An 11,426-nucleotide genomic window follows, 5' to 3' on the forward strand; every position below is an offset into this window, starting at 1 on the left:
AAAAAAAAAAAAAATTACTTAACTTTGTGCTATTCCAAATATATTTTATATTTATTTTTTAAGATTAGCCTTTCTCCTCCCCACTCCAAAAAGTAACTACATTTTATCTTTGAAATTAAGCAGAAAACAAACACAAAACAAAACCCAGTGCTGATGACAAATGTACAGCAAATTCACTTCATTCTTCACAAAGACTAAAATCAATTTTCAGGACCATGAAGAGCTAAAAATTCACCTATTTTCAGAGACTTGTTTATAGACCATCCAGCAACTTTGTTGTCTTTCCTATATTCGAAATCCGAAAACTCCCTGCCCCCATGACCTCCTCCGAATCCACTGTGAAATCTTCCAGGGATGGTGAAAGTGCCACATCTGCCCCACCATGCCCTCTGCCACCACAGAAGCCAAGGATTCCTCTGCCTCTGTATCTCCCATGGCCAGGGTTTGGATAAAGTGGGATTTCAAATGTTTTAGCATTTAATCTTTTTTCTTCAGCCCATGTTGATCTACGTTCCCTATTGTCATCACAAGAAATATTATCAAAGAAGGATTTAGTTTTTTCCTACTAGCAATTAGGTCCAAGTGGATCTTCTTCATCAGCATTTCCTTTACTGTTTTGGGTATCAACTCCTGGGTCACCTTTATCCTCACCATTTACAGGCTCCTCCTGTTTCTCACGTTTATCTTCTTTTAAGTTTATTATGAAAATCTCTGTCCATCTCTCCCTTGTTGAATTGTGCATTTGCACTTTCAAAGTCAAAACCTTTCCCAAATTTCATTGGTCCATCTCGTAGAATACCTGGTACCCCGCTGAACCCTACGCCCTCTCCTTGGAGCTGAAGGAGCACCTGGAGCTCTTTGTCTCTTGCTATCATTTCTGAGTTGCTCGTTTTCTGGTCTTGAAACATTGTGTATTTCAGCTCACCAGTGCTCTTGATTCTCTATTGCTTTTTGATTGGTAGATGGCAAAGGCCTAGTTGATACAGGGCTCCTTCTCCCAACAGGTGCTGGAGCAGGTAAATGGGCCAAGACAGTCTTCACTGCTTGTTCCATGGTTGAGCTTTCCTCAAAGTGTCTAACTGAGGGCTTGAGGGAACTTGAGACAACTGTGCTTTTAGAGATCTTGTATCCTGTGTTAAGGCAGAGCCAACCACACTACTTTGGGGTAAGATACCACTATTTGATGTTTCTGTTCCAAACGATGTCAAAGAGCTTCCAGCAACACCAACAGCACGAAACTCCTACCCAGCTAAGGAGTTTGGACTGAACTGACTGTGTATGGGCATCTTGGCAAAAGGCCCGTGAGAACCCACTCACTGGAATGAAGAAGTTGATGAGCCTAGTGAGGACTGAAGGATAGCTGGGTCTTCAGGCACAGAACACCGTGGTTTTGGTGGCTCACAAACAGTGAGGTCTTTAATGTCACTCCCATTGAACACAATATATTCCAATACTTCATCTCGAGGTGGTATTGGACGATGTATCTTCTGTACCAGAAAATGGAATTTTGGCGAAGGCTACGGTGGGGTTCTAGGTGTCGGTGGTGCAGAGGATGCCCTCGTAGCAGATCTCTGCCTTGGAGATCCGGCTGATCTTGCTGTGGAGGGAACCGGTGCCCCGGCTCATGGTGTCACCGCAGCTCCCGGCGCTAGCAGAGCGGCGGACCCCACGTGGGCTGTCGCGGGATCCGCGGTATCCATCGCGCCCATGGCAGCCGCCTCAGACCTAACATGGTGGAGACGCCGGCTCCGCTAAATCAGCTTTATTTTCATTTCATTAAAAGAAAAAATGAAAACTCCAAAGAACCATCCTGACTTCTAAAATCTGAAAAACGATATCCCTTAGGACTTAAATCTTAGATTGTTTTCTAAGATGCCTCAAATAACTGCAGAGCAAACTTATGTCTAAATGTACATGTACTAAATATTATTGCTGTCTTCACAATTCAGTAAAACCAATAGTAATTAAAGCATCTATTACTGCCTAGGCCCCTGCGGTGTGCTACATCAAAGACACGTGTGAATAAACCGGTCCTTCCCCCAGAGACTTTACACTGTAATAGGTGCCTTTCATTTTATTTTACAGATGAGTAATTAAAAATGTGTGGAATTGCAATATACACATCCTCAAATAGCTAAAGTGGAACAAGGTTGGTACCACTAGAAACATACAAGCACAATGCCCTGGGAAGATGAAGATAAAAGAAACAAAAGGAATTGTGCCTGGCTAGAAGTTGAAGGAAGGCTTCCTGTGTAAGGTAGCATTTGAAAATTAAGCGCTATGTTAACAACTTGAGGCAGATGATAGGGTAGGAAAGTCCTCATTAAAGGAAAAGCATTGATGAAGGCAAAAAGTTAGGAAATCACGAAGTTAGTCCTAGGAATACCAACACCAGTTTGGCTGAGATACACATTACTGTGAGAGGATGAGAACATGGTAGGCCCGTATTTGGATGGACTTGTGTGCCAGGATGAGAATATTGTATTTTATACAGCAGAAAATGGCAAACTAGTAAGGATTTTTGGTAGAGAATTGACATAGCTAATACTATACTTCAGGAAGATTGATTTGTAAGTATTACCATGGAATTCATCATGACAGAGACAAGAGGTAGGGACATCAATTACATTTCATTATATTATGCAAGGGAAAAATGACTGCCTGAAACAAGGGTAAGTAAGAAGAAACAGAAGAGAGAACCATGGCTGCAGTGATGGGGTAATTGACCTAGGAACTAGAAGAAAAGTAAGACATCTCAGATGCTTAAAGAGACAGTATGACTGAGGAAATGGTTCTGTTACAAACAGAGCCTGGAAACTTGTGGAAAAAGATGTGATGAGTTTGATTTTCAACACATTAGGAAGAAATACAAAGGACCATGTTTTAGAAGAGAGACTGAGCCTGGGCACATGGCAGCAAAGTGGGAAAGATTGGAAACAAAGATCCAACCCTGAAAGGAAGACTTACATTTAAAAATTAGGAAGAGGATGAGGACAAAAGAGATCAAACAAACAAAAAAAGATGAAGACCACAGAGGAAGCAGGAGATCCAAGAAAAATGTTGTGTTGTGAAAACCAAGATAGCTAGAATTTCAAGAAAGCAAAATTAATCCATAGTATAAGAAGTTTCATAGTATAAGAAATTAATCCACAGTATAAGAAGTTTCATAGAATGAAAGCCTGTTGCCTTATTTAAAATGCCAACTTCTTTTGTTTCATTATGGTTTGTGGAATACTGGCTCACTTTAAACAATTTCCCAGGGCAAAATTAAAGGGAAAAATAATTTATCTTTGGAAAATCAAAGAAAATAAATTGGGATAAATCTGTTCAGGCTGCCGGGCCGTGTCCGATCTGTAAAACTCTATTAAGCAATTCATTTGGGATAAAGGTACATCTCACATATGTATTTGGAAAGGCTTCCTGCCCTTATTGATAAAATATTTTATTGGAAAAAATCATTTATGTCTCCTAGGTATTTGGGAGAAAAGTATGGTTTGCCAGATTACTTCCCATTACAGAGGGACCTATTGGGCAATTATGTCTTCATCCTAGGGGCGTAGAATGAATAATTTTTTAATTAGAACTTCATTTCTATTTCAGAATGGTTCTTTGGTGGCCTTCTGTTTCTCTCATTTTAAACTTTTAAAATGCAAGAGTTTGCCAAATTAAGCCTTCCTGCTACCAGAAACTTCATAGTCAAAAGAAAATTGAAATTACTCTGAGAGATGAAGTTTCTTCAGACATTAAGCAATTAGCATTTCTTTGAAAAACTCACAATCTAAGCACAGACAATATAGGTTTTAAAAAATGAATTAACAAGACAGAAAGATGAATAAGACTGAGAGCTACAAATTTAAAACTTTCTATACTGTGATACAGTTTACTTCCAAATGCCAGTCCATTCCAAATTAGAATACCTAAGTACTCACTTATCTAGCAATTTACTTTTTGTTATACAAGTAGAGATGACAAACAGACACAGGTGAGAATTTCTTCATCTTCAATGTTGGTCCCACTCCCACCCCACCCAGCCCCTTGAACTGTTGATATGACCAGGAGTAAGAGAACAAAAAAGACATGTTTCTATATCTTGAGATGAAACTAGGAATGCATTTTTTAAAAGCAGTTGTAGATTTTTTTTTTTTTAAGCATTGGACCCATTTCACAAGATGGCGCCCAAAGCGAAGGAAGTTCCCGCCCTCCTAAAGCGGAAGCCAAAGCGAAGGCTTTAAAGGTCGAGAAGGCAGTGTTGAAAGGTGTCCACAGCCACACACACACACACAAAAGAAGATCCACATGTCACCCACCTTGCCGCAGCCCAAGATACTATGACTCTTGAAGCAGCCCAAATATCCTCAGAAGAGCGCCCCCAGGAGAAATAAGCTTGACCACTATGCTATCATCAAGTTTCTGCTGACCACTGAGTCTGCCATGAAGAAGATAGAAGACAACAACACACTTCTATTCACTGTGGATGTTAAAACCAACAAGCACCAGATCAAACAGATAGTGAAGAAGCTCATAGTGAAGAAGATGCTAGTTGTTGCTAGCAACACCCTGATTTGGCCTGATGGAGAGAAGAAGGCATATGTTGAACTGGCTCCTGATATCAATGCTTTGGATGTTGCTAGCAAAGTTGGGATAATGTAAACTGAGTCTAGCTTGCTAATTCTAAATATATATATATATATACCGTAAAAAAAAAAAAAAGTATTGTAAATATTCCTTTTCATGGGCACTTTGGATTTAAAAGATTTTATATACTAAGTAATATTGAGAGTCAAACGGGCTATAAAATTTTATCTATTAAAAATATATCTTGAATTCAGAATGAGAGAACTACAAGAAACTTTCTAAAATATAGTATACTTGTCTTTCATATCTTTGGGGAATTGGTTCCAGGAGACCCCTGCCAATACCAAAATCCATGGATGATCAAGTCCCTGATATAAAATGTTGTACTATATACATATAACCTACATAATCCTTCTATATACTTTAAATCATCTCTAGATTACTTAAAGTGCCTAATACAATATAAGCGCTATGTAAATAGTTGTCATACTGTATTGTTTAGAAAATAATGACATGGGGCCGGGCGCGGTGGCTCAAGCCTGTAATCCCAGCACTTTGGGAGGCTGAGACGGGCGGATCACAAGGTCAGGAGATCGAGACCATCCTGGCTAACACGGTGAAACCCCGTCTCTACTAAAAAAAAAATACAAAAAACTAGCCGGGCGAGGTGGCAGGAGCCTGTAGTCCCAGCTACTCGGGAGGCTGAGGCAGGAGAATGGGGTGAACCTGGGAGGTGGAGCTTGCAGTGAGCTGAGATCCGGCCACTGCACTCCAGCCTGGGCGACAGAGCAAGACTCCGTCTCAAAAAAAAAAAAAAGAAAAGAATGACGTGAAAGTCTATGTGACCATCCATTTTTTTCCCCAAACATTTTCAGCCTACAATTGTTTGAATGCATGGGTGCAGAACCCACAGATATGGACAGCAAACTGTATGCTCTTGAACTAAAGACTATGAACTGAATATTTATATGCATCTATAGGTTTATAGATGCATATATAGAAAATTATCATTGTTTTTCTATTGAAAAATAGCTTTTTTTTTTTTTGGAGACAACATCTCACTCTGTTGCCCAGGCTACAGTGCAGTGGCACAATCTCGGCTCACTAGCAACCTCCACCTCCTGAGTTCAAGCAATTCTCCTGCCTCAGCCTCCTGAGTAGCTGGGATTACAGGTGTATGCCACCATGCCGGGCTAATTTTTGTATTTTTAGTGGAAATGGGGTTTCACCATATTGGCCAGGCTGGTCTTGAACGCCTGACCTCAGGTGATCCACTCACCTCGACCTCCCAAAGTGCTGGGATTACAGGCATGAGTCACAGCGCCTGCCCAGAAAATAGCATATTTTCTTATATCTTTCCGTATATCACTGTGGAAATTAGTGATTATGAAAGAAGTGTATTTTGTGAAATTGATACAATATGATAAATTTCCTGGAGACAAATGCATAATATGAAAATCTTTGGAAAAATTAGGAATATTGTATTTCAGAAGATTCTAAATCTTCTGAAACAGTAAATTGGTTGTAGCAACCAAGGCAAATCTGGTATATGCCCTTTTGCTTTATGGTCATTGAAACCAAGGAAGAGAGGACTAGTTTAGTTTTAATTTGTATATACAGTAGCTTTAAAAAAGATAAATAGAAACTTTTTCTACTACTTGAAGCCTTCTGTATTCTGAAACTTATTCATCAGTGGCCTCCAACTCTATTTGACTCATGCTTTTGTCTCATTATTTCACTGATTTCTTGGGAGCGCTGTCAACCCTTTTTACTAAGACATTCCTCTGAATACTCATAGCACTGATAAGTACCATAAGAGAAAATTTAAGAAATGAGAACCAGGTTCTTCTAGCACTCCTTCTTGACACTCTAGACTATTCTTTGAGGTAAGATATTTCCTCACAGAACATAAGATACGACATTTAGTTAAGTGGGTCTTATTAATACTATTGAAAGTGTGTTAGAGAAACAATTATTTCCATTCAATACAACCAAAAACCCTCTTGTGTGACCGATCGAGACTTAACTATAAATACTTATTTTAATGGCTTCTTGTTATTATTTACTGTGCCGGTATGTAAGACAAGCAGCAGAGTGATACTCATCATAGACTAGTAATAGAATACAGCTTAATCAGGTAGCTGCCACAATCATAGTATTTTCTTGAGAGGGTGGGATGGAATTCATTTGTAAGGATTTCCCAGATCACATAAATTGTACTTCTTCAAACCACATTCCCCTTAGAAACACAGACACACACACACACACACACACACAATTTTCCTAATAGTGGTCTGTTTAAAATGAACTACAATTTAAAGCTGCATTATGTAATCTCTACATCTATTTCACATGTTCAAACCATGCCTCCCTTGTCTGTGATCCAAAGCAGGAGGGTGGTTGATGACTATGGAATCCATTAGCTTTTCTGATTCCATGTGCTTACATTGCAGATTAGCTATGGTTCTGAAACTTCCAGTTTTAATGGAAACCGTTGGATTGTGTGTCTGGGTGCACGGGGATGGAGTAGGGTATTTCAGAGAAAATTTCATTAGTTCTTGTTGGAACTGGCTAAAAACAGTGGGACTTTTCCACTTCTTTGTCTTTTATGTTTTCCTATATCACAGTTCCTCTCTGCACTACCATAGGCCTTCTCTCTTCCCCATGATCCTTTGCAATAATACCTCCAAATGTATCTACCCTTGGAAATTCAAGAAAGTTCCTGCTTTTTTACTGAGTTCCTTCTATAACTTGATGAAAAAATAAAAGGAGACCAATTTAAGGCAACTAATTTATACTATCAAGTAGCTTCTCTTTTATTACAAGCTAATTTTAATAAAATGGAAGTTTGTAACTAAAAACCATTAAACAGAGTTTCTAAGATTCACCTTTATTTCTCTAAATTATGTGTGTTCCCTAATTAAAAGGAAAATACATTGGCCCATGGTACCTCTTGTCTCAGGCACTAATTCAAAAACAGTTCTAAAGTTCATTTAAGGAACTTTGAAGGATAAGAGTGTAGTAAATTTAGAAGCCATATACTACAATATGTCTTATATTCCTTCAAGTTCTTATCTTCACAGTAATTTGTGAGAGGGTTTAATAGCACACATTCCACAGCATACTTTTCCTGAGATGATGTTCTGATCACCAAAGATTTAAGCCCCATTTTACAGTTGGTAGTTTGTCACCTTTTGTAGTGAATCTATAGTAAACGTAACAAATCTCTTGTTTTGAAACCTGTCCATGTTCTCTTTCACAAGTTAAACATATCTATCTTCCTTTGAAAGAAAAAAAGAATCAAGGAATATCTCCGTTTTTTACATCCATTGGTCCTCCCAGAAATGGAAGTTCCACTCTGTCATTTGTGCATGTCACTCTGGGTCTCATCCTCCACATGGAGAAGAGTAGTCCTTTCCCCTCCATCACAGCCACGTGGCTTGGTCAGACACAAAGTGGGATTTAGTCAGAAAAACAGGAAGACAGGTGAGACATGAAAGTAACTGGTAAAATATTGATGTTCACTCTAACTTTAAGGGGAAGAATTAACTACAGAGAAAAGCTAACCAAAAACTCAGAAAAGAGTTCAAAAAAATGAAAGCCAACACTACACTCTGTAATTTCATGCATTTGCCACACAATCTGTAAAAAAGAGGCAGGGCTTTGTTGTTTACTTGTTGAAGAGGAAACTATCATAGGTAAGGCCTGTGGAGGGAGAGAGCTGAAGGGGCAATTAAACTTTCAAAAACGAGCTAAAACAAATATAAATATGTGAAATCAATGATGTAAATTGTGAAAATTATGTTATGGTTTTTGTTTGTTCCACAGGAGTGTAAACCTCACAAATTTTTCAAGTGGATTTTCAAACATTTTAAACCTTACACCTTTTTTTTCTCACAAAAATATTCTATTCAGAATTATGAAAATTAGAACCAATCACAGATAGGACTGCTTTAGCACAACCAAACCCACCTGTCTTGTCACCCTCACTTCTTAAGAGTTCTTAAGGTCCCTAACGTTTTCTAGGAACATCATGTCAATGCTTTCAAGATTCACAATAAAATCAGAGCAAGCCCTAGAATATTGCTTCAACAAAGCATGACAAATCAATTGCACCATCTGGGGAGAAACCTACGTGGTCATATACATGAAATCTATGCTCTCTATTTCAACTGAACTCCCACAACTAACTTCACCCCAATATTTTAGCCACATTAAGACTATGGAAACAAGCACTCAGAAATGCAGGGTGGTCAGCCAATTTGCATAATATTAATTCAATAGGTTTAAAATTTTTTATTTAACATTTATTTAGAGAAGAAGCTGTTAGTCTCATGGGGGCAGGGTAGGGTAGGTTAAAGCCAGTGATGGGGCCTCAGCTCTGCTCTGCAAAACCTACTTTACAAATTAAAGCTCCTCTTTTATGTTGGACCCACCCTCTGAGGGAGGCAGTTTAATGACCATCTGTTTTTATTCAAAATACTCCTTGGGGGAAGGAGGCGTCTCACCTCACACTCCAAGCGGCTTATCAAAGTATTTCCTTCCAACCAAAGACAAACATGTTCCCTGAGAAGAGAGCTGGTAGATATTTTCTTTCTTCATTTTTTTACATGTCCTGGAATGGTTCAGCAACCTAATAATGTTTTATCAATTCTCATGAGCACTTCTCTCAGATCCTGGCCTTGATTAAGATTTAGGAGAAGACGTGCTGTCTACAGTGCACTCTACTTAATGTTCCTGCAAAATCTAAATTTATTAATCTCAATTTGCTAGTCTCCCAAATAGGAGTCATTAACCCTTTTTATAGATGAAAAAACTGAGTTTCAGAAACCAAGATACTAAAGTTTAGGTAATATAATTCACAAATTACACAGCCTAGATTCAAAATCACGGTTTCAAATAGCATGAATTTGCCCATGACCTTTCCTCTATATACTGCAGGAAAAACTATACTAGACAATACTATCCCCAAATCTAATACGTAAGAAACAAAGCCAGCTTAAGGATGTAGAGCAAAGAGATTTGGATTTTATGGACAGAGGGATTATGAATATGTTTTGCTTTATTTTGTTTCTTGTTTGTTTGTTTTTTGTTTCTCCTAGCTGGAATATGGCATATAGTGTGGAGAGATTAAAGAAAGAGGGAAATGAGAAGGTTCAGGTTCATTTTTGGAAAATTGAAATACTTAACACTTATTTTGCTATTGTTATCTAACTTGTATTGAGCATTATCTTACACAACCTCGATCTAGTACTATTTTAATCATGATTTCTAAGGCTTCTGAAACCACATGGCAACTGGAACTACACATCAAGTATTCTTCATCTGGGTCCTTAGATATGAAAGGATGAGCTTCACTCAGAGGTCCATAAACACAGAGATTGGAGGCAGAGTTTTACCTGTGAGTGCCTTTCTCTGGGAGGAGGTTCAATAGTTCCTTCAGATCATGAAGAGGATCCATGAGCTGAAAGTAGTTAAGCAAAACAAAATTTCTATAGCTTCATATTGCAGTCCTAAGGAATCCTGCCCTTTCTCATGACTTGTATAACCTACAACCTACACTCTCTTTAGGACTTAAGACATAAAATTTAGTCTCCTAATGAACATCAACCTTAAGAGGTCCTATAAAATTTGCAAACTCAGTATGTCTAAATGAGTGCATGTGCATGCACTGCACACATATTCTCCTCTTGATTTCATATCTCATTTGGTGACAATACCTTCCTCTTCTCCTCCATCTAGGAAAACTGGTTCTCATCCTGTTATCCCTTTCCTCTTCTTTCCATCAAAAACCAAACACTGCTAATTATATACCTCATAAGAAACTGTTGAATCCATTCTCTCTTTTGTAATTCTATGTTGGCTTTTACAACCTCCTTCCTCTTTAAGTGGCTCTTCAAAGATGCCGATACTTCTCATGGCACACAAAGTCAGCAACAATTTTTCATCTTTCCCACTATTTTGCCTACACACTTAATATTCCATTTTCATAACTACATCTTTTGTAGGACAAATTCTCTCTATGTTTTCTTAAATGCTTGCTCTTTGTATTGCAGTCATTCTGATCTTCCTCTCATCCCTCACAAATTTCTATCAAAATTAGTGACTCTTTTTTGAAGCCTCCCTGACTGCCCAAGGATGAATTAAATGCTCCTTCTCTGTGCTTCTGTCTAGGGCAGTGGTTCTCAAACTTTAGTTGCAACAGAATCACCTAGAGGGCTTGTTAAAACATCAATTGGTGATTCAGGTTCTGATTCAGCAGGTCTTTGGGTGGAGCCTGAACAGCTGACCAGGTCGAACATTTATCATCTAGGACTCCACACACACTGAACCGTGTCAACTCCTGGGTCACTCTGGTTCATAGAAATCCCCAGCCAAGATAATGGCTCAGCATGTTACTAAGTAGCAATCTCTGCATGAGGTTTGTTCTGTATCATCAGCCACTCTTCTCATAAGGGGTTCTAGAACTTGGACACCATGTGGTGTTATATATTACTGCCTGCCAAGCACACCTGCACCACAGGTATTGATTCATATTACTTTTCTTTACGGAAGTACTGGCGTTTCATCTCCTGAAGCAAAATTCACTACTCATGGAAATACTTTTACTGACTTGAGCTCCATAATTTCAATTGACTGACTTTTAGGAGAAAATAATCAAAGCTATCAGAGTTGTAACATCTCTGAACTAAAATGATCTGGATACTTTTATTTTGTAGTTTTAAGAAGCAATAACAACCTGAACAATTATTTGATTCTCTGCAAGTAATTATGAGTGACAGCAAAGAAAAAATAATTTTATGGTTATTTGGAAAACTAAGGTCATATTTGCAAGGTTAAAACAGTCCTTT

At 38.4% G+C, this 11,426-nt stretch overlaps 2 pseudogenes; one reads left to right on the forward strand and one right to left on the reverse strand.

Moving 5' to 3' along the window:
• Positions 1 to 241: 241 nt before the first annotated feature.
• Positions 242 to 1,626, reverse strand: LOC108513192 (protein LSM14 homolog A pseudogene; annotated as a pseudogene).
• A 2,543-nt stretch (positions 1,627 to 4,169) lies between these two features.
• On the forward strand, positions 4,170 to 4,650 carry LOC108513193 (60S ribosomal protein L23a pseudogene; annotated as a pseudogene).
• The last annotated feature ends 6,776 nt before the right edge of the window (positions 4,651 to 11,426 follow it).

Source organism: Rhinopithecus bieti, unplaced genomic scaffold (genome assembly GCF_001698545.2).
Source record: "Rhinopithecus bieti isolate Rb0 unplaced genomic scaffold, ASM169854v2 scaffold_30957, whole genome shotgun sequence".
Taxonomy (NCBI): Eukaryota; Metazoa; Chordata; class Mammalia; order Primates; family Cercopithecidae; genus Rhinopithecus; species Rhinopithecus bieti.